Below are 24,885 nucleotides of genomic sequence, written 5' to 3' on the forward strand. Positions count from 1 at the left end.
CATTTATTGTATCAATGGCTCTTAACCTATTTCCATCTTCTTCATTTTGATTTCCAGATATTCCTCATCCTCCCTTTGGGCAATTACCACTACAAACAAAATTATAGTTAAATATTGCTTATGCCACAGTGTTCTTAAATGTGGCAAAATGTCACTGAATGCAGCTAATATTACATGGAGCCTTTCCCAAGGCTACAGACTTGGCAGTTCAAACCGATGTAAATCCTATCCAGTCACTGCCCCACTGCAATTAACAGAGGTAATGTTTACAGGTCTGAGCTTACAACTGTATGTGCTTTATAGCCTTTTAAGCATCATTTCTAGGTTTTCCTCAAATATATGTACATGAAAGAAGGGGACAGATTTTTTAGCACAGTCTGTGGTGATAGAATGAGAGAAAATGGTTTCTAGCTTAAAGAGTTTTAGTTTGGACATAAGGAAAAAGTCTTTTACTGTGAGGGCTGCCTGGAACAGGTTGCCTGGAGGTGTGGTTGATGCTTCTTCCCTGGAAACTTTCAAGTCAAGGCTGGATCAAGCTCTGAGCAAGCTGATCTAGATGAGCATGTCCCTGTTCACTGCAGGGGAGTTAGAATAGATGGCCTTTAAGGGTCCCTTCCAACTCTAAGGACTATCTGATTCTATTACATCCCCCAAAAACAGTATATCCATTCAGCAAATAATGTTCTGACTTGTACCTCATTCTAGTTTTTGCATAGTCCCACAATGAATACAGGATTTAGGACTGAGTTCACCTAACTAACATAGAAAAGTAATTTGGCAGTTGAGTCTCCATGGAAAATGATGTAGGTAGGAAAAAAAGCACTGTCTGATTCATAATGAATGTGTTTGAAATCCTCATGAGCCTAGGTACTTACTGACAAGCCCAGCTACCAATGTATCTTATTACAAAAATGTTGCTTTAATTTTTTATATATTTTTTTCCCCAGTACCTGTTTTTAAACATCCTCAGGCAATATTGCAAATAATCAATGGCAGTTAGTCTTATCAGGTCACAACAGATTAAGTTATATTTTACAATATAAATTCTTATTTAAATGTTATATACTAGCATTAGCTCTATGGTAACAAGAAATGGCACATACTGTACAAACAGATAAGCCTGCTCTTCCTGTGCCTGTATCTGGGGTTCTGTGCTGTTCCTATTCTCAAAGGGAAAAGGATATGATTACTAAGATAAAACAAAATCACACATTACAGTCATTATGGGAAAGAGGGAGAGAGAATGTTAAATGTATTTAAACTGCAGGAGGTTAAAACAGAGTGTGCCAAACTGTCTGAACATGTCAGTATTAATAACAGCTGGAAACTCAAACAGAGCTGACTCTCCATTCCTAATGCACAGTTCAGCATTCAGGGTGCCACAATGCTGAGCTTATCTCTGATTTAGCAAGCTTTTTCTTTCTACCCCAACACAATTCCCACATAATGGCTATCACTGGTGATTAACATAGTACACAGATGCTAGATAATAAATTTATTTCTTACCTCTGCTGCATGCAAGTAACAATGTTTCAGTACATCAGATGATAACTTCAAACTCTCAAGGTATAACTAAGGGGTAGCAATTAAAGATAAATCAATTTTAAAAATCCCAATCTAAGGGCACACTCTTAAAGAAATAAAAATCCAAAATCAATCATCTCAGTAATGAGATCAGAAAACGGAACAAGCATGAGGCTTCCAAATAAATGCACAGTGCTTTTGAAAAATACCTCTCAGAGAAAGATCAGAAGGCAAGTCCTTTAGAACCATGAGGTGTAAAATCTGAGGCAAGTGACATATGAGTGACACTGACTGATTCCATTTCAAGATGCATTTGAAGTCAGGACCTTCAACGTTAAAATGTATGCATATCCTACTCAAAATAGTCAAGTTCTGCTAATGAGCATGATTGTATGTTTTCATCTTTTGACAGCCAGAAGAGCCCTTCCTTTGATCGTGTTTACATGCCTTTTATGTGGAAAAGGAAGCCTATTCTAAGCATTTAGAGCCCTCCAGTGTTATGTTAAACAGCAAATTTTTATGGGGGAAAAAAAAAGCTTTCTTGGGTTAAGAATACTAAAAGCATGAACTAAAAGAAATATCATCCATAGATGGTGCGTGCTAAGATCTTTCAGTGGATGTATGCTAGATGAGGCCAAAACCTTCAATTTTCTGGCTTTGGGTTTCTTAAACCTTCCTTCTACCAATTGTACTGTCAGTGCAAGTTAGCCCTGCAGTTCCATGCACTAGATATGAGTGCCCAAAGGTAAGAAGCGGGGACGGCTGCAGCACCTCTCCTGTGGAAAGCAGCAGAGGGGTTGGATTTGTTCCATCTGGAGAGACCTCACTGTGGCCTTCAGGATCTTGAAGAGAGCTTACAAGGAGGGAGACTGGCTTTTTACAGGGTCCAGTAGTGGTAGGAGAAGGGGGAAATGGTTTTAAACTAAAAGATAGGAAATTTAGTTTGGGTGTTGTTAAGAAATTCTTTACTCAGGGTGTGGTAAGGCACTGGAATGGGAGGCCCAGAGAGGTTGTGGGTGCCCCATCCCTGGAAGCATTCAAGGCAAGGTTGGATGAGGTCCTTGGCAGCCTGATCTGATTGGGGCAACCCTGCCCATAGCAGGGTAGATGGAGCTCTCTGATCTTTAAGATCCCTTCCAACCTAAGCCTTTCTATGATTCTATTATATTAGCTTCTGATAATGCAGTAGGCATGTAGTAAACTGTATTTTCTACATAAAATCCCAATTGTGTTGATGTTATATTTATTCTACAATACTAAGTAATTGCTTTCATAGTCACAAGACAAAGCATCTTGTCCTAAGATGAGGTGGTGGGTATGCAACAGATGCAGGAAATAGCCTAACACCTAACCCGATCAATCCATGGTTCCAGTGTAATCTTACACTGCACTGTTTTGGAGTCAGCCTTAACAATTTAGTAAGGAAAAAATCTGAAAACAGAGAAATCTCCAAATTCTACCCCACCATGTGCATAAATAAATACAATAAAATAGCTGAGACAGCACACGTAATAGAGGGTTGTGTAACATGAATGCTGTGTTTCATTTTACAAGGAATGACACGGAGTTAATCTAATTGTGCCCAGGCCAAGCAGTCATCAGCATTTAATTTGTATGATGTGGGATGTAAGACTTTCTATCTTTTCTGCATCCAGTTAATTCAGTTAGATGTAATGGGAGCTATATATGGTTACCCTAGTGAGAATAAATCCTGTGAATTATTCTGGAATAAAGACAGAAAGAGAATGATGAGGTTTTTCCCACAAGACAAGCCAGATACTTAAGAGTTTTCTTTAAACCAGATCACATTTTCTAATGAAGCACAACACAAAGCCAGAGCCAACACAAAATAAGCCCCGAATCTGGGACTGAAACTGTGACTAATTAACATCTGGATGGAGTGCAGCTGATCAGACTTGTCTGCCTTCAGCACACCACCATCTCAGCTGAAACAGGATAACTAGATAGACTGGGTCTCAGAGAGCTACTAGAGATGCTTCTCAGTTCTGATTCCTTGCTTGCAAAGATTTTGTGTTCACTAGAGGCACCAGTGAAACCGTGTGTGTGGATCAGCGGGTGCACAGACTCAGGAAACTGTGAGAACTCCGATGACATCTAAGCATAACTTCTTCCACAGACCTCTGTCATTTTACCCTGTGTGCTCTGAAGGCCTTCATGGATTTACTTTTTTTGCAACTGTGCTACTAACACCATCCCCCCCATCCCATTTGGAAGGTGAATTGGTAGGCTGACATTTTCTCAGTCAGACTCAACCCACATATTCCCAACATGACGTGACAGAGAAAAGTCCAGGAAAAAACTTGACCATAAAAGTGCAAGCTATGCTCAGATGGGGAAAGAGGGAAGAGAGGAAAGATTCAACATCATGTGCTGTCACTCTATCATTTCTAACCAGGTCAAGGCAAAAAGTCTTGCTTCCTACCTCGATAAACCATTAGTAATAGGTCAGGAGTCAGCTGCTTCCCTTATCAGCACCAGGAGCTTAAATGTCAGCGATTAAATGTTTCCATGGAGATCCCCTGAGCTTCACTAATGTGGGCACATTATTTACACCCACACTCTGTTGGAGAAATGATAATGACAGAGCGTTTTGTTGTGCCCTGGTGTATCTGAAGCAAGCAGTGCAGCTGGACTATGAAATGGCATCTCAGAGCACAGAGCCAGATCTCAGGGATGTGAAGAACACCTGTTCATCCGATTTTTGGGAACGGCTCCTGCTGGAAAGAAGCAGCCAACTTTGTTACATTACACTCTGGACAGATGACTCCAGTGCAGGGGGACTGTCACAGCTGCTAAGTATTAACAAATGAATTCTTTTAGGAGGCTGAAGTAGGTAGTACATCAACTGTGTGACCTACATAGGCTGTGCATGGTTTAGTTGTTAATTTATTTCAGCTGGGGAAAGAGCAGATAAATTCACGATCAGAGGAGCGGGGGAATATCTTGTTTGTTCCAAATTGGTTCAGCCTGGTCCAAGCTGATTATCTCACAGGGGAGTCACTCCAGAGTGACTTTCTCCATTAGTATTAATCCCTGAAGTGTGAAAATTGGTGTTATTTTGATAATTTTTTTTCTACCATTCAAAGAAAACTCATTTCTGTTTCCTCCCACAAACTTTCAAGTTACCAAGTAGTGATGATGCTGTTGTGAGTTTTGATGTCATGTACACGGTATATGTGTATGTCCTCAAATCTTTACTATCTATACATAACAATGTAGGAAGGAAACATTTTAATACGAAACAGAAAGAAGTGCCATGGAACTCCTTACAGCACCTTCTGCAGCCTGAACAGCAGTGCACAAGCAGCTGCCAAAATAAATATTTTAGGTTATCCAGTCAAAGAATTTGATGTGATGACCTGACAAAATATACAACTGTATAGTTTTAAACAACTCAAGGTTGTTTACTGTTAACTAATAATAAATTATACACTTTTTCATTGAAGAAAGCTTCATAGTGAAATTACCCTTAATTATTGACTGTTCTGTAATCAATGGGGACAATATATTTTCTTCCTTGGCCATAATTTTCCTCTTGAGATGCAAAATACAGTGATGCAAAATGATACAATGATGCAAAATACAGTACAAAATATAGTTAGCAAATTACATGCATGTCTGTAGCTCACACCTACTCAGACTAGATTTGTCATGAGCAACTCCAAATCCCACCTTCTCCATTAGAACTGGATTCCACATGAAGTGACATGGCCCTAGGGCATACAGCCATCTTCCACTCCAGCATTTGTTGGCTTATACTGTGGAGCTTTTCTGCAGTTGAAAGGAGGACTAGATAAAAGGCTTACCCCCTTTTTTCCCAGACACCTTCTCCAAGACCTACATGAATTAGATTTGTTTTTTTGAGAGGTAGGCTAGGGGTTTCCAGCTAAACATAAGCAGGGCTGGAGAACAGAACAGGACCTGCTGGAGCTCTGGAAGCTGGCAGATGTCTGAGCTCTTAGTGCCGGATGCTCAGCAAGACACATTTGTGCTGAGTTTTTCCTTGATTAGAGAAGTGACTGAATCTAGATCTGCCTCTTTCCTGAACAGCTGGGTTGTAGCCATGTTTTTGCAATATTGTTCCTGGAAGTATTATTCTGTATGATGGCATTTCTGGGAAGGAACCACAGTAGCATTAACTCTGATTTAGTGTACAGGTTAAATTAAATCCTTCCTGGAAGTGTGGCTGATCCATAGGAAAATGTAAAAATCACTCTTGCATCAAATCCATAGGAACAATTTGTTTCTCATTTTGGAAAAGAGAAAGAATGTGTGTGAGGACAATCCTTTGAATGTAGTAGAGATCATACGGACAAACCTGTTAAGAAACAAACTTGGCTTGATTGTTGCTTATCTTGATTAGAATACACCATACCTACTCTACCAGGCTTTGAACAAACACGTGACTGAATAAGATGAATTAAGTTCAATGTGAATTTAAGAAGAGGATTCTTCTGTCAGTGGTGGGGCTAATGAACTTATGAGAGCTAAAATTCATTTTTGATATAGAAACTTTTCAATGCAGAACTGGAAAAAGATTTACTTATTAAAAATTGAATAAAAATAAAACAATTTTTTAAAAAAGAAACTTTTAAATAGAATGCTGAGCTGGTTTCTTCTTGGTCAGTAAATTTATTCTGATACAGATTAGGAAGAAGAGGAAGTTACTCTTGCTTTAAATGGAGCCTCTCTCAGCCTAGAAATTTATGGGCTGCAGCCCACAAGTATAAAGGGGATTCTGATTGCTCAGATCAATTATCACACAGGGCAGAAGTCTCACTTTGATGAAAACTTGCTGAATGGATGAGAACCCAGTGAATCTATGAGATATGAGCTTAAGTCATAAAATTCTTATTCAGCACTTTGGGGAAATCTATAGCATTCTTTTCTAAGTTGTTCTTTTTCTAAGGTTGTTGACCCTTTTCAACTCAGCTGAATCTGTTCCAGCTAAGCAAGTAGTTCACATGTGCTTTGTAATGTGATCTGCAGAAACCTAACGAACAAGGAAACACTTAAGCTAATAACAGCCAAATCATTTTTGTTCTGTCCTGGTGAGAGATTAGTCATGTCATATAAGCAGAGACCACACAGTGTCTCCTCTCAGAACTAGTTCAGCTTCAGCCAGGTAAGTAGCTTATGGCTCATGAATAAAAAGTGCTGCTTAATGTACTCTGATGTCCCTGAGATAGGTACCGCAGCTCCAGAATCATTAGTACTGAATATGAAGGATGCAAAGGCCATGTCTTTCCACATGTTTCCATGACGGGCTGTAATGTATCTCTGAAGAATTGCATTCTTTATTTTTAAAAATAATTCAATGTATTTTCCAACCAAATAGCAATACTCCCTTTTGTTATGAAGTCCAGGCCTTGGGTCTTGAGAATTTTTGGGTTTCCTTCTTGCCTTGTCTATCCTTTCTCTCGCACCTACACTTTTTAGCTCATTTAAATGACTACACAGGGTGTGAATGACATGTAAATATCTTAAATATCTTTTATAAAGATTAAAGATAAAGAATCAAGTGCAGCAGGAAAAAGAGATGTGACATGAGTGAGGCTTCTGGACCAAATTCCAAGGTCCTAATTGTGACCCTGGACATGGGACCTAGCCTTTGAAACTGCCAGTGAATTTGAACAAAGTAAAAGAAGAGATGCTGAGCCATTACCCCCACAGAAAGGATGGTTACCATTCTCAGGGAGACATTTGGATTTCTCATTTGGCAGGAGAACATGAATTCCTTTCACTCATCTCTCAATAGCCTAATTACCATGCAGCGTGAGAAAAGGTTTTGGCCGCTGCTACTAATTTTTTTCAATGTATAAGTCATAGCATTCACCTTATATGGGTGCTATAGAATATAGGTTTTTTGCTTCTCTAAAGAAAAAGCCAAACCAAAACAAACAAACAAAACTAAAGTTAAAAAAAAGGAATCTTAAGCTGTTGCTTAGTTTTAACATCTTTTTCATTTATTTATTTTTTTTTTGCACTGTTGCTTGCTTTTCTATGTTAGTTCTATATACATTTATAGAGATCCATAGGAATTGCTCTGAATATTCAGTGTAATATTTTATACCATATTTTGCTTTACTCTGTTCTTTTGTCAATATGGTAAGTCATATTACTGTGCCTGATTGCATCCTGAACTATGAAGCATGTCTATTTGCTTTAGATTTCTAATGTGGAGGGAATGATTGTAACTATCAACCCATGTACTGAGATACATAAAAATCCGAACTTAAAATATATCCACAAGTTCTACAAAATAAACACTGGAATTCACCAGGTTTCAAAACAGAGCAATTCATTTGCATACATAGCTCAATAATCTTACTGCTGCAGCTAATATCTGATAACAAAGAGAAATGAACTATTCTTTTCCATCATCTTCTCTTAAGTGTATCCCTTCTTCCTTACTAGACAATGTGATTATTTTAAACTCTGCAATACCCCTTTTTTTTTTTTTTTTAATCTGTGAAGCAGCAGGTTTTATCTGGGCCGAGCAGAAAGTAGGATGGTGACATGTTTAGAAAGTTTCAGGGCTTAAATAGTAATTACAGAAATATTACTGGTGTATGCAGGCACACATAGAAAACAATTAAAAAGATTAAATTATTTTCTTCCATTACCACATACATTAACAAGTTTCCAGTCTGTAGGAACACGGGAAAAAATAGTATTAACTCTCCGATTTAAAGTAAGCAACATTGGCACTTCATTGCTGCATTAAAATAAAATCCATCCTGAATTCTTGACAAATTAAGTTGAAATAAAATGAGGAGGAGTTGCAGTAACTTTTGGATGCATTGTGATTTTCAGAGTATCTGGACTAACACACAGAACTATCCATAAACATGCATCTTATGTTCTTCAGACCTTTCCCATTTAATGGGACAATCTTTCACTTTTAAAAGATAGGAAAATAGGCAAGCAATTCCTCTTCCATCCAGTAGAATGAATGATTTACCAGTGCTTCTCTTTTCCTCATCCTGCTCTTACACTTGTTTGTGTTACTTCGTCTTGCTCTTACATAGAGCTCAGTGCAGTATTTTGCATCATTCTTGCACAGGAGAGCTGTACTGATGTTCAGAGTATCGAGAGCTGCGGCTCACAGATTCTTGGGACTAGTCTGTGTGTTCTGAACTGCTCAGGAATGCACAAGAGATGATAAGGGGCTGAAGAATTCAGTTCAGAATATTCTAAAATATTCTGATATATCTGAAAAATATCTGAAATAAACTCATGTGCAGTTAACAAGCTCCTTAAGTTTCTTCCTAATGTTACTCTACAGGAGGAGGTAAAGAAGAAAACTGAGTTCTATGACAAATGTGTAGTCACTGCTCATTTCTTTGGTATGTGTCCTTACAAATGTGTGCAGGTACATCCAAGTTTTTCACTGGGAGTGATGAAGTTAGACAAGAATAAACAGTAATTGAACAGAGTTTGTGTCTTGTATAGTATGCTTGGTCCTGCCTGCATACCTATTTCTGTAAATGTGCCTTTTGCTGGTACTGATTTTTTTTCTATTAATAAGTAGTACCAGGGTCAGCAATTTTCTTTTCTGTAGGAACCATTCTTTTCATCCAAGTAAATTATCGTGTTTTGTTTCTGAGTATCATGAACAAAATTTGATAGTTGCTGTCAGAAGAGCATATGCTACAACCTGTCATTCCTGCAGTGTTTTTCAGTGACAATGATTATGGGAGGAAACTCTCATCCCCCCCTTGCCTATATCCCTGCTCATCCAGAAACCCAGTAGTTAATAATACCTTGCACAACAAAAAGCACCCTCCAAACAAACATCACAGCTTCTTGATGTCACTGTTTGCCATTAATTTGTCTGATGTCACATCATTAAGAATACGCTGTCTTGTAAAGCTTACTTTCAAATATTTTATTGACATGACATCAACATGAATAATATCATTGTGAGTTTTATGAGCTGCTTATGTATGCAATTTATGCTCAGAAGCTGTACTACTTTAAAATAAACCTGCAGAAAACTTTCTCTCCCCCTCACTCCCTCTCTCTCTCTCTTTCAACAGCAATTAACACACACAACTAGATATTAGATTAAGATTTCTTTTCCTCAGGGTTCTTCTATGAAGAAATCATAGTTATTTAGGTATATTATATATCCATCTCCTGCTGTGATATATGAATGACTATGTAACTGTTATCTACTTAAGGCATTACTTCCTTCCAAATACATTGCTTTTCTTAAATAAATAAATAAATAAATAATTTTTTGGCAGATTTTTACATATACATAGCAGGCTTTGAGTTTTGAACATCTTTTTTTGTTACATCTGTCTGTAGTAAAGTGATATTTGATCATGCTAAGGTAGGTGCACAATCTGACATCTAACACTGCCCAGAAGTGCTGTTAGGACTCTCACTGAGAGGGCAATTTAATCTGAGAAAATGTATTTTGTTTTCATTGTTTTATTTATTTATTTACATATATTTTTCAGTTTAATAGCTTGATTTGTTCAGCTGCTTCTGAGTGCAGCTAGGAGACTGCCTGTCATCTGCTGTGATGCGGAGGGAGTTCCTCTCTTAGGCAAGCTGAACAGACTTACTCCAATTAAAATCTGCAAATAAAAACTGTGCAGTTTGGCACCGTGTGCCTAGAATGTTTCATTATTGAGTCCAGAAATGCTCAGTGCGGTAGTGTCTGGGAGACTGCCTGGTTCCCAGAAATTCAAACAGCAGTCTGTAATAAAGAGATTGTTTCGGCTGCGTACAATGATTATTCATCAGCTTTCTGGATTCATGTACTTGAATTTGTTAGAGCCATTTCAACACGAACACATTTGACAGCACTATAACACTGAAATTATGGGAATTTAGAAACCATGTTGTTTTCATCAGATATTTTTTCCACTGGAAGGAAACTGAGAAAAAAAGGTGTATCATAAGAAATGTGAATATGCACATATGTGAGGGGAGAGAGAGTGAGAAAAATTCTTTGGTTCAATCTTTTATTTAAAATGACCCCATTAAAATCTCCAGTTTAAATTAAACTGAGTAGTCCCACCAGAAAGAAAAATGAAATGTCTGTTAAGAGAATTTTTCCTATGAAAATTTCATGGTTTTATGTGTGTGATTTTTTTCAGAGGTTTTTTTTTCAGAGATTTTTTTCAGGAGCTCAGATTCAAAATGGGGAATCCTGTGTGTGAACAAGGAGTTGTTCTCCATACCTCCCCAGTCACAAGTGACTGTCACATAGTGACAAGCCAGAGACATCACTAGTTTTCTGGACAGAGGTTTCAATTTTGGAGGAGATTAGATATACTCTTGGGGCATCTTCTGTTCTCATATAACAGACATAAAGTGAGGCTTCAGCTCTGATGCCTGGTTCCTCTGAGAGAATAGCAGGTAAGTGCCTTAAGCTAGTTGAGATTTTGTTTTTAATTGTTTCTGTTGTTGTGATAGTGTTGCTGTTTAAGCCCTTGTTTTGGAACTGGTACAGTGTTACCTCGATACTAGCTTTTCCATGTTTCTGTATTCTAATTTGCATGAGGATCTACCCATTCAAAAGCCCAGTACTTCCAGGCTGCTTCACAAAGGAAATTAGTGATTTTACTGATAGCACCCTTTCTTCACTAGCACGTTTTAAAATTGTTTGGGAGTATCCCTTAAAATGTCTTTTGATAGTTTGTTCTTCTTTTCTATTTCCTATCCCTAAACACAAGTATAGTTGCCTGATGTTCTGTTTCCATTTGTATGTATTTCTGTTTAGCTTGTCACACAGACCTTGAAACAAAAGGTGCCAGCTGTTCTTCTCAATAAGGCAAAGCCCCAGGCATGGACTTACTGGCATTGCATTGCAAATTTGCCTACCAATTCTCATCACAACATAGTGCAGGAGAGTTGGCAACTAGACTCATGGAGTCTGGCTCAAAAACCAGGCAGCCACAGCTCTTGCTTACTTGTCTGGTACATGTCTCAAAGCATTTGCACGCAGATGAGAAGTGTTATCGCTGAATTTACTTCACAATTTGATTGTGTTTGTTTTTATTTTTAGGTTTATGTTACAGTAGGAGATTAACAAGCGTCCAGATATGATACTTTGGCTAAATACAGTTCCAGACTATTTATATTTTATTTTAGATTTTCTCCTCAGATTCCTTTTAAATTATTAGAGAGGTTGTACCTCTCATGTGCTATGCTTTTGTCATGTCTTTGCCTGAATATTTCTTAGAGGCAGAGGAACGCTCACTGATCATTAGTACAGATATGCATTTATACTGATGGTGTTACTGCTTTTCACATAACATTTTCTCTCACATTATTTTCACCCTGAACATTAGTATGTACTCTGTAGTATTCAACAAGGCAATTGGATTTCTCATGTAGTGTAACTTTCCAAAGTCTAACTTTCCACACTGAGGTCTTCTGAAGTGTAGTCTTCTTTGTACTTCTTGATATTTAGTAGCATTAATCATTTTAGTTCTGTGTTTCTGGATAGCTACTGTGCCATTTACCCAAATTCTGGTTTCTCCAACTTCATCACTGCTTTTTGATTTCTCTGATCCCTATTCTTTCCTTTTCTTTCCAAATTTCCACAGGTGTTACTAACAACTAGCATCCAAGAATACCAAGAAGAGCAGCCAGGCAGCAAGTCTGACAGAGCTCCCAGTCTGCCAGAAGCTCTCTAAGGCAGGGACTGCAGTCCTCAAACTGCTCTGCCCAGTACAATGCCTGAACACCTCCCAGTCCTTTGGAATGTTTTGCCATTTCTGTCAGCTTTACTGTAAGGATTTGTGACATGCTGTCAGAAGACATACTATCAAAGTCTTGATGTCAGAATATATATATATATTATATATATATATATATTTAAATACACTTCAGATTTTGTAGCTATTTGAAGAAATTTTCTTGTCCCATATCCAGTGTCATAAAGTTCCTGTATTCAGTGTTAGTTTAAGTATAGCAATGAATATTAAACCTAAATATTCTTCATTAGTAGTCTGCTTTTAACTGTCTTTATGATGTTTTCTGTACATAATTGTACTTTTTCTGAGTTTTTAGTTTTGCTTTCTACTTTTCCACAATGCTGATGATGTCTCTGCCATCCTGTTCATTCACTGATGCCCCACTGCCTATTTGCCATGCTGTTTCCTATTTGGGTGCTGCTTTATCTTTGCATCTGGTGCTTCCCTGAACTTTCCAAAACATTTAATTTATTTTTGTCACTTTGCACTGCATTAACACCATCCATTAACAGCTACTTTCTCTGAGTTGCCTGTTTCCTTGACATCTTGAGTTGTTTTAATTTAAGATTTTTGGCATAATTATATCTCTGTTATTTCAGTTATGGTACATGGAGAACACTCCATTTCAAGGCCATATTTACCAGAAGTCATGTAGAAAATTCAGAAAAATTTCTGGTGTTACTGATAGGGCATTGAGATGGAGCTGTATCTAACCTTGTTCCCTCATTAGGATTTTACCATTCTATCCTCATCTCTTCCCATTTTGCATATTTTCTGCCCCACTTCTCCAAAGCATTTATTTACTAGCATGAAAACTAAAATTAATCTCAACTATTGTCCTGTAGCTCTGATTCCTGTTGCTAGTCATGAATTACTTCTAGAAGTATTAGTTGCATGGGTCAGCCATTTTTTTTCCCCCCAGAATCCCAACTGATTCTGTGGTGTTTGATGAAACAGTGTCTTTTTATTATCTATCTGTTTTGGGAAATGAAATGCTTTTTGAGTAGTTCTTGTACTTGAGTCCTCTTGTTTGGATACAAACATACCTAGCTGACAGTAGAATATGTGGCAAACTCTACATAATATGACTATTACAACACTACATCTGTTTTTCTTTTGATCTGCAACTTTAGTTGTTAATTAACTTTAAGGTTGCTAACTGAGGAATGTCTATTCACAATGGTTATTGCTTCCTCTTTTTGTCTGTGAGCAATATCAGTATGCTTTCAGGAACTGACTCACTTGCAGACATCAGGGAACAGCACCAAAATAGAAGGAACCAAGGATTCGTAGTACTCAGAGGCATTCTTCTTCCTCCATAGAAACTGTCTTCTCACCTCAAACATTCAAAATAAACCTTGAAGTTAACATCTCTCTGTATCACTTCCACTCCTTAGCTAATTATTTTTGAAGACTTCCGCTCAGTGTCAGTGGAGGTTGAACTACATGGCAGTTGGCAACTAACATTCCCGTAGACAAAAGCCAGAACAGAGGGAAAAAATATAAAAACAGAAATTGTGAGAGAGGAAATAAAGGCCTGATCCCTTCCATGTTCACAGAACAGATGGGATCTGTGCTGCACAATCATAAGGTATATTTGTGGGATTTTAATTTTCTAAGGTTAGAAAATGATCTGTTTCAACAGGTCCTTGTGCAGGGGCTGTGGATCTACACCATATTTAAAGAAAAGTAGTATAGAAGAGAATGAATGTGAAGTATATTTTGGAAAGAATGGAAAATTATTTTTGGTACAATTAAAATATGATTTAGAAATAAAATCATCTGCCTCTCATTGTATTTCATGTCATTCGGTGGTATTAAACCACAAAAAGCTTGTCATCGTGGCTATCAGTAAGAATAGCCATGATACTTAAAGGATAAAGGCTAGAAAAAGGACACAATTAAAAACTCTTTTCTCAGCATCTTTATATGAACATTTAACACTCTCTGTAGTTATTATTTACTTGTAATGAGTCAATAAGTCATTAAAACTAAGCAGGAGGCTTATTTCTGCTATGCATGCTCTTGAAATGATGTTCAATAGAATTGCTTCTGTTTTTACAGTTATACAAGCACGGAATCAATGATCAATGATTTTTTAACCTCTCAATACAGCCTTACTTGCCAAATCACTCACCCAGACTAATCATCCTATTCATTTTCTAACATGAGTAATGATTCCTTAAAAATAAAGTATCATTGGATGCACATCAATTTAAATGTAGAAATGTGACTGCATTCTGCCAGAGATAAGAATGATTTTTCCATTCAAAGAGTTTTTGAAGTTTTCTTAGTTTGTGACTAAGTTCTTACTTCTTGACTTTACTGAACATGAGAAGGTGAATTATGCAAAATTTCAAGCAGCTGTGAGAAAGAATGAATAAGGTTGAGAAGTCTGCTGCAGTTCATGGTGAAAAGTCATAAAGCCCAGTGAAGTCACTGAGTTCTGTCTGGACACCTCCAATTATTGAGACCTATGGTTGATAAAATATGCAGAATTTTTGAGCTTCTCTTTCTGTCTGTAAAGACAGAGGAAAAACTATTTCTACTATTTATTTCTACATTTATTTCTATTATTTCTATATTTATTTCTCTGAAAAAATATGTCACCTGTGGTTATAGACTTTACAGTCAGCTGTGATTTTTATGATGACCTAACTTGGCCACTTGCTTAGAGCTAATCATCTCATGACACGTAAAGAGAAACCGGTGAGGAGGAAGGCTCACAAAAACTGTGTTTTGTTTCTTGTTTTCAGTTTATGTGAGTTACTGTGAATCTTCAGAATAGACAGAGCCTCTTAACTCATTTTGCAACATAATAAATAATTTTTCTTTTTGATACAGATATTGTTGAGATGTATTGGTACCCTCCAGGATGTATGGTTTCCATGTTCATTCAGCTTAGAGCACATTAAATGCACAGTCTATACTATATAGTAGGGTTTCCATTTTACACAGTCTTACTGCAAAGATGGAAAGCAACCACGGCAGGTTCTCAAAAGCAATCTAAATTAACTGTATCAACTCTTGAGTCATAAAGTTCTGTAGTAATGTCAAGTTTACAGAGGTTTATGGAAGATCTGCTTCATTGGCTATGAACATTTTATAAATTCAAACCCTGTAGTAAAATGCAGAAATCTAGACAATATCATTGAGAAGAAAGTAGGCAATAAAATGAGTGCCTGAGTTGCCTAAAATAACATTTTCAGAGGGAAAAGCTGTGAGTGACCAAGTTCCAAGCTGTCTCTTAGAAAGTGAAGAATGACTACACTTATGAAGAGGAAAAAATTCTTCACAAATGTCAGCTAAAATGCAAAAATGAAAATACTAACTATAGAAGAGAAGGACCTACTAATCCCTCTTCCTATGGATAGTTATGGTAATAAATGAGGGTATGAGTGATATAAGCAAAATAGCCACTGGGGAAACTCATCTAATACCTGTTTATTTTCCATTTTCCAGCTATGGAAATAAAATCCCCATCCAAAAAAGCCAAATGCATTCCTAGCTAGGTATCAAACTCCATTTGGTATGGAAGTGACAGACCACCTTTGTCTTTTATTCCTACAGTAGGTGAAACTCATTCCTGTCACAAAATTCCCTTGCACTTGGTTGCTGTACCATACTCATAACTACTCATTACAGATTCTATTTCCCAAGCTGTTCCTATCTTTCCTGCTTCCTTGTCCCAGTAGAAATCAATGATCTCTACTGTTCTGGAGCAGGCACTCCCAGAGATACTGCTGACTCTTTCTTGCTCTCTTTCTCTCTCTTCAAGGGTGCTTCTCTATCCCAATTCCCTTCTCTCCCATGTGTGGGCAGTTACTGACCCCTCTGCTAGCTGTGGTGGTCAGTCAAACAAAAGTGGTCTGGGTGCCATGGGTATTCAGAAGAGTTGTCATTGTTACCAAGACACAAACTCTGGTGAGTAGTGGGATATACAAAGCTTGAAATGTGGAAATTAGACCTCTGTCTGAATTCAGCACTTATGTTTTCATTCTGTCCAGCTAATGGTGAACATGGCAGCTGGATATGAAACCTACTCTCAAATTGCCCATGTCAAGCATCTCCCATTGATAAGTTGGAGTGAATTCTCCCTTATGCTCTTTTCTCCTCCCTCCCACTTATCTGAATTGTGCAGGAGAACTAAGCTAGCAGGACTGGAATTATGATTTTTATCTTAAACTAATGGATTAAAAAAAAAAACCCTATCATTTATATTTACCAGTAATTGTAATACAGAGATGCTGTGAACTATAAACTGTCATGTCATGCATAAAATGACTGTTAACGTTCAACTCAAATTCTAGCTGTGCTCATAAGCTCCATAAATCACATCTATAAATAGACTTGAGTTAGTGCCATGGGGAAAGCCTCTGAATATTCATAAGGCTCTCATTTCATATTTTGTCACCAAAATAAGCCTTGAAACCAGAAGCAGTTTGCATTCAGTAAATCGGTAGCAAGGTAGTGGCATTATGATAACAAAAATAAATCAATGTGATAAACAACTGCTATCTCCAGGTCATCTATATTGTCCTTGTGTGTAAAGTGAAAGCCATTTATTCAGATGTCATAAATAGCCCCTTTGATTAATAACATTAGTTGCCCTTGATGAGATGCTGTTTTCTTAAGGATATCTGGAGGCTAAATATATTACGATATTTAAAAAAGAAGAAAATATTTTCTCATTTTTTACATGTTCTGTAATTACTATTCATTACTTTGATGGTATCATAGAGATAAATTATGCTTTATAAAATAAAACCCTTTCTCTGAAGATTTGATAATATAAGGAATCCAGTATTTTTCTTCAGAAATATCTATGTGTGTTGGATTTTTTATTTTTAAATTTTTTAATATATGGTAAATCCCCTGAAAAAAAAACCCAACAACATTCAGAACAATCATGCTGATCATGTTTATAAATTGGGTTTAGTAATTATTATAGGCAGAAATCTGGTGGAACAGATTAAGAATTAAGTGAGCATTTCATTTCACTATTTCAAAGAATCCTTTTTACTTACGAGTTGCAGAGGAAAAAATCCCTTAAAAATGTGCGTTTTTAAAAAATCAAAATGGCTGAGGGGAGATCTTTAAAAAAAGGGGGAAGTAATAATGATGAAACACATTTTATTTCAGGTTGAAGGAGCTATAAAGGACCCTCCAGCTGTGTAACAAAGATCTGATTTTATCTCTAATTGATGACACAAAGACAGAGATAATATATGAGAAGTTCAGATGAGAAGAGCAAATATTGATATTCAGGTAAGTGATGCAAAAGTTGAAAGGAAAACAACAGCCAATCATCCAAAGTTCTAAAAACAAAATCCTGCTTGCAGACAAAAGGCACTTTTAGAAGCCATTTCTGGTTACATTGCTATGTTCACCAGAGTGATGCAGCTGAATAGCTGAGAAGAACTCCTGAACATTTATATGAATTTTGCAGTAGGAATCAATTCAACCATATCAAAGCTCAACTGAAGTATATTAATGAGTTAGTGTGAGAAAATTTCTAATATCACTCCTTGGCTGTGCTGCACTACAGCTGCATGGAGGATTAAATTCTCCAAGGATGTTGCTTACCTGAATATACTGTTCTGGGGCTTTTTGCTTATTTATTTGATTATTTTTGCATTTTTTCCTCCAAAAGCTAGTATAAAAAGGTATCTTCTCACTAAATATGGGATGAGGGTTATTACATTTGTTGTTGTTTTCATGAGTACGTTTTTATTGATGCTGTAATTTCTGTGACATTGAAAAACAAATATATAATTGGTACCAGCCTTCTGAGCTGGGGAGGGGAAATGAGGTCACCTCCTATACCCACCATTCACAAACTGGTTTTTGACTGCAGTCGTGACTTTAAGCTCAGCCAGCCTGTATTAATTCTTGCAGCTTTTTATCAGTGTGAGTTGCTGAGAGCTGTAAGACCTTTACCGAAAGCAAGAAAACAGAAGAAGGAATGAAGAATGAATTCAAGATGTTTAAGTTGTTAGTTGTTTTCACAAAAGTATCTGTCGGGATGAAAATATTTAGCTATTAATTGTGCACATCTGCATTAGCATAATTAAAATATAAGGTCACAGTTAGTATGGTACCAGTAATGTGAGAAACACAGTTGGACAACATTCATCTTCATTTTTATCAATCATTCTATCCTGACCTCCAAGAAGACCCAGATATGAATTCCTATTTCCAAGTATACCCAAGAGAATTTCTGAAATCCAGAACAACAAAAACAAATTCAACACATACACAGAGAATGCCGAATAATAGTAAAATATTCAGTTTGGTATTGGAAGAGATATATTGCATATTGACTTAAATTCCTCAACGTATAATACACGTAGCAGAATTTTTATTTTGAATTTTCATAATTAATAACTCTGTATCTCCTTCTGTTAATGTAAGGTCTCTGAATACATTACTTTCCTGGTGCTTCTGAAAGCAACATCTTTCTAATACAATCAGAGACTGTGATTGTACTCCTGCTAGTTACAGAAACTCATTTCCTGCCATTTTTCTTGTAAAGACAGTGATCTCTAATACAGACAATGCATCAAGACAAAAATTTGTTTTGTTTTGTGCTTCTTTTTTTTTTTTTTAAAGCAGAAAATGATTCTTTAGATCAAGATATATATGCATCTAATCGTCAGAAATTCGGTTTTTAGCCTCTTGGAACAACTTCAGGCCTGGGTTTAATCTTTTTCCCTTTACAAGTGTGTTCTATGGATGAAGCTGATTTATTTTGTAGATGTGTTGTGTTGATTGATATTTGTGAAGCATTCATGGTTCTCATCAATAAGTGGCATAAGAGGCAATACCACTCTTACGCCCTCATGTAAACCACAGAAGCAAAACAATTGCAAATAATAATAAAACAGTTGTCTCAAAATTAACGATCTACTGGGGACAACAGTTAAAGGCTATCCCATGGCTCCAGAAAAAGTGTCTAACAGAGCTTCCCGTCTTGAAAATCTACTTGTCTGGAGAGAATTAAATGCAAAAGAGGATCATATGAGCCTTGTCTCCCCAGGCATAAAGTTAACCAGAGCAAGGCACTGTTAAGGTTAGAGAAACTCAGCAGATTCTGTGCTGCTATGTGAGAAAGTATGTTAGAAGACTTATGCTCTTCTTGAATTTAGAAGGAAAATAAATCTACCAAATAAACTCTTCTACAGAATAATAATTGCATAACTCTAGTTTAAGTCTTTCTGATTAGAGTTTACATCTGATTCTAATTATATTTCACTACTTGTTGTAACTTTGAAGGGGATTCATTTGCTTTTGAAGCTCAACCTGTTCTTGAGCTATGACTATAAGAAAAATAATTCATCTTGAACTGCTGTCATTAAAAGCAATACTAAATTAGTCCTAAGACAGTCATGAGAAAAAGAGTATAATCTTTAAGTATCATAAGTCATAAGCTGAAAGCATCAGGAAGCTAGGTGAATGTGCACCTTCCCATATTCGACCTACACTCTGGTTTCACACTACCTACCCTCTGGCAGTATCTGAAGATCAGATATTAGCTTGGACTTTGAATAGAAATGCCTGAATTGACTCAGGTGCAGCAAAAAAGTATTCATGTATTCCTCCACAAAGTCAAAACAGATCTGAAGGTCGGATATGTGACATCCATTTATCCTAGCTTCCTCAGAGTTTAGTCATACCAGGTTAATGGCTGAAAAATCCACCAACTTGCTTTCATTTATTTTTTTATTTATTTTGAGTCCAAATAGAAAAATGGAATTATTGACACATTTTATGTGAAAATACTACAAACTTGTTCCCCACTGCTTTTATATATATATATTTTATGATGATGATTTCTGGCAGATTAAAAATCACATTCAAATTTATAAGACTGTTAGACAGTGAATATTTAGATAAGAACCCAAACAAAAACTGTGCAACATTAGTTCCAAACAGCAAAAAAGAATCCTTTCGAACAGTCAATTTCTTTAAATGACAAATATGAGAAAAGAATTAGTAGTCTTTTAACTCCTACATGAAAAGAAAAAAAAAAAACAAAAACGTTAATTGTTTATCAAATTCCTTGAATAATGTGCCCTGATAATAGCAAACATTGATAATACCAAGCCAATGTAACACTGCTGTGATATATTGTCCTTGTGTCATCTGGGATAGAGCTAATTTTCTTCCTATTAGCTGATATAGTGCTGTGTTTTGTATTTAGTGTGAGAATAGAGTTGATAACACACCAATGTTTTAGTTGTTGCTGAGAAGTGCTTACACTAAGTCAAGAATATTTCAGCTTCTCATACTGCCCTGCCAGTGAGGAGGCTGCAGGTGCACAAAGAGACAGAAGGGGACACAGCTAGGACAGCTAACCTAAGCTGGCCAAAGGGATGTCCCATACCATATGGCATCATGAAAAACTGTAAAACTGAGGGGAACCGGCCTGAATGGGTGGTTCTCACTGCCTTGGCATTGGTCAGCTTCTTTCTTTTCTTTTCTTTTCTTTTCTTTTCTTTTCTTTTCTTTTCTTTTCTTTTCTTTTCTTTTCTTTTCTTTTCTTTTCTTTTCTTTTCTTTTCTTTTCTTTTCTTTTCTTTTCTTTTCTTTTCTTTTCTTTTCTTTTCTTTCCTTTCCTTTCCTTTCCTTTCCTTTCCTTTCCTTTCCTTTCCTTTCCTTTCCTTTCCTTTCCTTTCCTTTCCTTTCCTTTCCTTTCCTTTCCTTTCCTTTCCTTTCCTTTCCTTTCCTTTCCTTTCCTTTCCTTTCCTTTCCTTTCCTTTCCTTTCCTTTCCTTTCCTTTCCTTTCCTTTCCTTTCCTTTCCTTTCCTTTTCTTTCCTTTTCTTTCCTTTTCTTTGCTTTCCTTTGCTTTCCCTTCCTTTTCTTTCCTTCTTCTCTATATATTTTCCCTTTCCTTTCTCTCATAATTTTTTCTTACTTATTACCCTGACCTTTTTGCAATCCATGAGTCCTTACACTTTTCAGTTCTCTCCCATAGCCTACTGTGAGGGGAGTAAATGAACAGCTACTTGTTGTGATATATCTATTGTGTTAAATCACAACATACATGAATAGAAATGTAGTTTTGACTTGGTCTGCTAAACTTCTGAAAGTTTGTTATCAGACTTAAAAAATATGTCCATATTGAACATACCAACACCAGCTACCCATGTAACAGTGTACAAACTGCCAAATTGTTCCCCTTTTTCAGTTTTTGCACTGTATATTTTTTCTTGATACTCAATTCCTATGTTTAACTTTACTTCATTAACCTGCAGTAAGACCATTGCTGGCTACATCAACATATTAAACAATGCCAAGCAAGCATGATTCCTATAGGTGCAAAAAATTGTTGCAATTTTCAGATCATAGATACTACTTAAAGATCAGATCAAAGAGGACGTTAAAGACACATACATTCATTGAAAGTAAAAAATCTACCACAATCGGGAGCCCCAGTGTACTATAATTTCCATTTGTTCAGTCTTTGCTGCAAGAATTCAAATCAATTATAACAGAAAATAATCCTTAGACTTATTTCACACAGGTTTTAGCTCATAGCTGTAGCCCCATTTTCCTTGGGTGTTTTCCCTATGTTCTCTGAATTTTCTACATGGTATCTTATAGTTTGAATAGATATTAGGGATGATGATATCTTGACTCCAGAATTAAGGATTTTCATTTCTGATCTAGAGAAGAACCATGTTTTACAGCTGAAGGATTAAAAATCCAGTCTGCCATATACACTTTATAATATTTTCTAGAGGAGTTAAGGAGTACATCATATAAATGTAAAATGGATAGTAGAATGTAGAGTGCAGAATTACAGTTTTGTGCTTTGGGCAACCAGAAGTTGAACTTGTAATGGTTAGGGCATACAGAAAAAACAGGATGTACAAAATCTTGTAAGTAGTTAGAGCAGGAGATAATGGCTTTAAGTCGTGCCAGAAGAGGCTGTTTGGATATTAGGGAAGATTTCTTCTCAGAAGGAGTGGTAATGCACTGGAACAGGCTGCTCAGGGAGGTGGCAGTGTCATTGTCCCTGGGGGCTTTCAAAAAAACAGTAGATTTTGCATCGAGAGACATGGATTAGTGGTGGTGGTGGTTTGATGGTTGGACAAGATGATCGTAGTTGTATTTCTAACTTTAATGATTCTATGGTTCTTTGAATACTGGATATGAGTATCTTTCATGAAGGGGATTATAATGAAGGAAATTGTGAACTTTCCTCTTAGTATATACAAATCTTGTTCAAAGATTATTTCACAATCAGTGATAGATTCTTTATGAGATGCTACTTCCAGGGAAGTTAGAAAATGGTGTTTCGTGTAGGCTGGTCATGACTATGTAGGTCAGTACTTTATTTCACATGGGTTAAAGGTAGCAAGTAGTTAGAAACAAATGTTTTCAGGTGGCAGTAGAGTCCAGAAGTGAATGATGATTCAAAATGATGTTGTGAAGAGATGTTGAACAATACTACTTCAGCAAAAAGCTTCTCCTTGCAGCAGCATGAAGCATATCAGTAAAACAAGTATGGTATATTTTGACAGTTTTAAGCATCATTGAGCAATGTTAGAAGCAGACTTTAGCTATCATTCTGGCACCAGTAAATGCACATATCATTCTCTACCCCCTGCTCATGGGTTTGTACAGTTTTTTTTTGACATCATTGTAGAGTCTGGTGGAAAACATCAAGAAAAATTGTAAGTGAATAATGGGGGAAAGCAGGGTTGAAATAAATCTGGTATTTTTCCACATAGGTGTATTTCGACCTGCCATTCTACTGATAAATAGATATCCTGGAAAAACATACAGCAAGAATATAAGAACATGGTCAGATGAGTTCATGTACTTCATCTTGTCTCTGTTAATGTCTGATAAAGGATTATTAGGGGAAAGATGACAAATACAGTGATCCTTTTCCTATCACAACCTCTTGTGTTCCAGTAATTGGTAGTTTGTTTCCTAAATCAGCATTTAATATTTCAGTGAAACATTTCATATATCTGCTAAATGTCTTCTCTGTAGTTTTGTTCTAGATAATTTTAGAACTCATTTATATTTTTGGACTCTGCTATACTGATATTAAGTATAAGTGTTCTGTAAGTGTTCTATTACTTACATGCACCAGATGAAAAATAAAAACAGAGTTCTTTTTGCTTTGAAGTTGCTGACATTTCAATAATAGTTTTCTTTTTTTTTCTTTTCTTTTCTTTTTTTTTTTTGAGAAACAATGAGTAATAATTTCCTTTAACTTTCTCTTTATCATCTTGATTTTATAGATTTCATCAGTGTTCATGTATTTTCCAAGCAGTTCTTTCTTCTGTTTCACTAAAGATGTTTTGTTGCTTTTTTCCCCTAGTAGCTGGTTTTTAGATTGAATGATCAGAACTGTATGTACTAAGTGCATGAATGACAATAATATGCATGAATTGTATAGACAGCAACAGAATTACATCTAATTTTCAAGTTGTACTGTAATTATGTTATGCTATTTTTTGCCTTTCTTATCACCACCATTAAATGGATATTACTATGACTGCCTAAGAGCTCTTTTTGAGTCCCACTTGTCTTTAAGTGACTAAAGCCCATTACTGTGCACTCAATGTAGATTAGCTGAGGCTGAGCATTTAACTTAGTCATGTCATACATACATGGGAAAAACAAGGTCCATATTTGCTAGTTAGAGAAGCTAGGGAAAATCCCGTGGGATTTTCTCCACGGTGTCTGGTATGATGCTGAGGTTTTTAGCTTTAGGAGAAAATCGATGCTGACAACGCAGCAGTGTTCCCATTGCTCTTTCAGAGGGTCTTAGAGAGCCAAGGACACTTTTAGTTTCTCAGCTTCACATACTGCTCCGCCAGTGAAGGGGCTTCTGGTGCACAAGGAGCTGGGAGGAAACAGAAACAGAGCAGCTGACTTAAACTGGCCAAGGCTATATAGCACACCATATGATGTCACGTGAAGAAACTATAAAACTAAGGGGACTTGGCCAATGTGGGGCAGCTACTGCTTGGGGACTCTCTGGGCACTGGTCAGCAGGTTGTAAGGAATTGCATTGTGCATCAATTGTTTTGTAAATCTCAGTCTATCATTTCTACTTATTTTTTCCCTTATTCTCTCCCCCATATTACCATCCCAAAAATAATGGGAATGGGAATGGAAGAGGAGGGAGTGAGCAAAAAGTTGAAAGGTGCTGAGCTCTCTGCCAATAACATAATAATTTCTCAAATTTACTGAAAATGTTTCCTTATAGATTATATTGCATTCTAGCTTGCAGAGAACCAATGCAGAATCAATGATTGCTAATAGTTATCCATTTCCAATTGGTCATAAATTGTACCTGGAAAAATCCTTGTATATGAGCATACGTAAGTTCAATACCAGGGTGACTTTGGGGATCACTATAGCAAAGAGACAAAAACTTTTATTCTACTTAATTTATGGTGGGTACTTTTTTTCCCCTGTAACTTTACAAGACTTGATTTGCCCAAGTAAAATTCCACAAGGCCTATCAAAGCTAGATCATATCATACCCACACAGATTTTAGTGGAAGATTTCATATTTAGATTTTATTTTTTTTCCCTAATCATTGTAATAGAATAACAACAGGGTTAACTTGAAAATTTCAGGTAGACA

The 24,885-nt window shown here is 36.5% G+C and overlaps 1 long non-coding RNA gene across 1 annotated transcript; it reads left to right on the forward strand.

Annotated features, from left to right (window-relative positions):
• Positions 1 to 10,674: 10,674 nt before the first annotated feature.
• LOC146762657 (uncharacterized) lies at positions 10,675 to 14,044 on the forward strand. Its single transcript, XR_014947363.1, has 2 exons — positions 10,675 to 10,923; positions 12,117 to 14,044. It is a non-coding gene; the product is annotated as an uncharacterized LOC146762657 (long non-coding RNA).
• The last annotated feature ends 10,841 nt before the right edge of the window (positions 14,045 to 24,885 follow it).

The sequence above is a fragment of the Coturnix japonica genome, chromosome 1 (assembly GCF_054131305.1).
Source record: "Coturnix japonica strain WE chromosome 1, WE-NBRP24, whole genome shotgun sequence".
NCBI classification, from domain to species: Eukaryota; Metazoa; Chordata; class Aves; order Galliformes; family Phasianidae; genus Coturnix; species Coturnix japonica.